Raw genomic sequence first — 4,938 nt, forward strand, 5'->3', positions numbered from 1 at the left:
TCCACTCATTACCTGTATTAACTGCATCTGTTTGAACTCGTTACCTGTATAAAAGACACCTGTCCACACACTCAATCAAACAGACTCCAACCTCTCCACAATGGCGAAGACCAGAGAGCTGTGTAAGGACATCAGGGATAAAATTGTAGACCTGCACAAGGCTGGGATGGGCTACAGGACAATAGGCAAGCAGCTTGGTGAGAAGGCAACAACTGTTGGCGCAATTATTAGAAAATGGAAGAAGTTCAAGATGACGGTCAATCACCTTCGGTCTGGGGCTCCATGCAAGATCTCACCTCGTGGGGCATCAATGATCATGAGGAAGGTGAGGGATCAGCCCAGAACTACACGGCAGGACCTGGTCAATGACCTGAAGAGAGCTGGGACCACAGTCTCAAAGAAAACCATTAGAAACACACTACGCCGTCATGGATTAAAATCCTGCAGCGCACGCAAGGTCCCCCTGCTCAAGCCAGCGCATGTCCAGGCCCGTCTGAAGTTTGCCAATGACCATCTGGATGATCCAGAGGAGGAATGGGAGAAGGTCATGTGGTCTGAAGAGACAAAAATAGAGCTTTTTGGTCTAAACTCGATTTTGCCGTGTTTGGAGGAAGAAGAAGGATGAGTACAACCCCAAGAACACCATCCCAACCATGAAGCATGGAGGTGGAAACATCAGTCTTTGGGGATGCTTTTCTGCAAAGGGGACAGGACGACTGCACTGTATTGAGGGGAGGATGGATGGGGCCATGTATCGCGAGATCTTGGCCAACAACCTCCTTCCCTCAGTAAGAGCATTGAAGATGGGTCGTGGCTGGGTCTTCCAGCATGACAATGACCCGAAACACACAGCCAGGGCAACTAAGGAGTGGCTCCGTAAGAAGCATCTCAAGGTCCTGGAGTGGCCTAGCCAGTCTCCAGACCTGAACCCAATAGAAAATCTTTGGAGGGAGCTGAAAGTCTGTATTGCCCAGCGACAGCCCCGAAACCTGAAGGATCTGAAGAAGGTCTGTATGGAGGAGTGGGCCAAAATCCCTGCTGCAGTGTGTGCAAACCTGGTCAAGACCTACAGGAAACGTATGATCTCTGTAACTGCAAACAAAGGTTTCTGTACCAAATATTAAGTTCTGCTTTTCTGATGTATCAAATACTTATGTCATGCAATAAAATGCAAATTAATCACTTAAAAATCATACAATGTGATTTTCTGGATTTTTGTTTTAGATTCCGTCTCTCACAGTTGAAGTGTACCTATGATAAAAAATTACAGACCTCTACATGCTTTGTAAGTAGGAAAACCTGCAAAATCGGCAGTGTATCAAATACTTGTTCTTCCCACTGTATATGGAAATGTCTGCTCTATCCAAAATTACAACCAACTAATTGCAGCATTACCGCAAAAATGGAAGAGGCAAGTGGAAGGGGGAGAAAGTAAGGAACCTGCATTAAAGACCAAAATTGGTTAAAATAAAATTGTGATAAATAAAAAAGTATACAAGTTTCATTTAAGGACCAACAAATTGACAGCTGTGCCATACAGATTGCAAAATATCACTCTCCTTCTTAGTAAAATACCCCTTACACAGCCTGGAGGTGTGTTTTGGGTCATTATCCTGTTGAAAAACATATGATAGTCCCAATAAGCGCAAACCAGATGGGATGGCGTATCGCTGCAGAATGCTCTGGTAGCCATACTGGTGAAGTGTGCCTTGAATTCTAAATAAATCACAGACAGTGTCACCAGCAAAGCACCCCCACACCATAACACCTCCTCCTCCATGCTTCACGGTGGGAACTACACGTGCGGAGATCATCCATTCACCCACACCGCGTCTCACAAAGACACGGCGGTTGGATCCAAAAATCTCCAATTTGGACTCCAGACCAAAGGACACATTTACACCGGTCTAATGTCCATTGCTCGTGTTTCTTGGCCCAAGCAGGTCTCTTCTTCTTATTGGTGTCCTTTATTAGTGGTTTCTTTGCAGCAATTCGACCATGAAGGCCTGATTCACACAATCCCCTCTGAACAGTTGATGTTGAGATGTGTCTGTGACTTTAACTCTGTGAAGCATTTATTTGGGCTGCAATTTCTGAGGCTGGTAACTCTAATGAACTTGTACTACATGATTCCATATGTGCTATTTTATAGGTTTGTTGTCTTCACTATTATTCTACAATGTAAAAAATAGTAAAAATTAAGAAAACCCCCTGAATGAGTAGGTGTGTCCAAACTGCCTACTTGTAGTCAAAAATATATATATGGAGGATTGGAAATGATGCAGACAATTACATTGATAGAAGCCACAATCTATCTGCAATATTAAAGCTGATCTACCACCTAAAAAATTAAAAATATATATTTTTAAACACAACCAGGCTGTTATGGTCATGTCACTCAGATCACTGAGAGAAGTGTACGGGGAGAACATTCTGCATGACAAGCAATTGAATTGTAAACTCATACCATATTCATGGCCACACACATTTTTATGTATATAATTCTCTGTGTTAATCATTATTAATATATGTCACATTTTGTCTTGAATTGCGAATAGATTGCAACACTCTTTTATGGCATGCGTGCTATGAGGATATACAGGCCTTGGATGCAGGGAAAATGTCCTCAACATGTGAAAAGGTTTCAGTAATTCCATGACACTTAGTTTAACAGCATTTTCATACTAACAAAAATGTTCAACAGAGTTTGGCCCCACATTGGCCATCATGGCTCTCGTGTGAAAAGGTGGCGTCATTGCAGAGGCCAAGAGCTAGGCTATTTATACACTTCAAGATTTACAACGAGTGGTGTTTATCTTTGCGCACATTATGTGACAACTTTTACCCAACTACTGTGTCAGGATGTTATAATTCCACTGAAATGAATGTTGCCCAAATGTTCCTTGCTCCTTTTGAAGTCCATCTTTTATACTGCAATCAAGACGGTGGCCATTTTTGAACTGTGAACCACTGGGCACAGACACCAATTCAATGTCTATTCCACATTGGTTCAACGTAATTTCATTGAAATTATGTGGAAACAACATTGATTCAACCAGTGTGTTCCCAGTGAGGTGTGTCTGTCTTTGTGTCCTCATACCGTACATGGCCAGCCCTGAGAGAATGCAGTCATCTCAAACTTCAGCATCTGAAACTAGCAACGTCCGGTGGTTACCTCCTTGGCTGGCTGGGATGGCCAAGGCCCAGGGGATGTTTTGGTTGGTCTGTTTACTGGTTTGTCTGGGTTGTTTTTGGCAGTCTCATTTTCGATATTGGCTCACCCCTGTTCTTTCTAAAGCCTAATCTACACTGAAACTCCTGCATTCCCCTCTGCTATTCCCCTTTCCCAAGTCCCACCGGCTCTGCAACTGCCTGTTGGACCCCTGGCTTTCCTCTCCTCTCCGCCCCCCCTCCTTCCTCCCTGTCGGTGCTGTGCGTGACAGTAGCTCACTGAGAAGTGGAAATTAGACTAGTAAACAATGATTAGCTCCAGAGCTGGGGCAGCCTGGTCTACCGTGGGTCTTGTCTCCACGCGCCTGCTGCCAGAGCAAAACAACATGAAGCCCTCCAAGCCCCTTCCAACCCCTCTTCTCCCCACCCCAGCAGAGTCAGCTTGGGGTCAGGGCCAAACTTTCACAGCCAGGTTACAGGAGATAATCACAGGCAAACACGGCAGCCACACGCAAAAAGCACACACATGAGCCCCCACCTGCCGTAAACCTGGCTCTAATTAAAGGTGATGGGGATGCGAGTGGCCACATGTTTATGAAGGAGAGCAGGAGGAGGAGGAGGGCAGTTAGGGTGTAGTGTTACACACACAGAATAATTCCCCTATAGCGAGAGAACAACGAGACGAGCGAGATATAGTATTCCAAGTGAAGCAGTGTCTTCTGTTCTGAGACATTGCTGTGTCTGGTTAACCGAGGAATCATGCTGGATGCTTTCGTGTTTTCAGGAACACCACATTTCTGCAGACAACATAGGGAGAGGGAAGTGAACAGCTTCTAGACATAGTTATGAAGTTGGATAACTACCAATAACAGAAAAGAGAGACCAATTTCATTTTCAAGTACAGAGGGTCAGACAAAACTTTACTTCTTGAAGGTGCAATATGCAAAATTACAGATTGTGACTTCAATTGTAGCCAAACTATGGAATAGAGATGTCTTTTCACATTTGCTCTAAGAGCCTAGATGTATTTCTCTCAACCAATTAGAAGAAACAACCAATTAAACCTAGTAGTAAAACATACACATACAGAGCATGTTTAATGTTCCTTGTTCCTTTCTTTTCACCTTCAACATTACTGTACTTCAGTCATACCTTAGAATAATAATACATATTTTGGCTTATGTCAAATACATGTCAAAAGGAACATTAGCTTAACATTGCTAATTATTCCACAGTATGTGACATGTATTCAGGGTTGGGGTGTAACTGATTGCATGTAACTGTAATCAGTTATGTTACCAGCAAGAATATTGTAATCAGTTTACAGATACTTTTGAAAAACTAGATGATTACTTATTGGATTACTTTTCAATTCAGAAAGGATGTTTGCGGAAAAAAAATACCTTTCACCATGTTTTCTCAATGACATTCAATTCACCATTGAAAAAAGGTGCAAGTTTGTTCCACCTGAGCAAGTCTGACCACAAGTCAGAGACCAGTATGATGACACACCAAATGCATTTGATGGATCCTTTTTGTCTTCTTCTAATGCCTCTTAAGGGGAAAGTAACTGAAATTAATCAGATTATGTTTCTGAACTTGGGTAATCCAAAAGTTACTTTACTGATTACAATTCTGGACAGGTAACTAGTAACGGATTACATTTAGAAAGTAACCTTCCCAACCCTGGATGTAATGTGGACTCAACAGGGACCACAGGGATTGCTAGACTTTCTACCGCCTTTTCTTTGCAGGTCTCGTTTTTAA

This window comes from Coregonus clupeaformis, chromosome 25 (genome assembly GCF_020615455.1).
Source record: "Coregonus clupeaformis isolate EN_2021a chromosome 25, ASM2061545v1, whole genome shotgun sequence".
Taxonomy (NCBI): domain Eukaryota; kingdom Metazoa; phylum Chordata; class Actinopteri; order Salmoniformes; family Salmonidae; genus Coregonus; species Coregonus clupeaformis.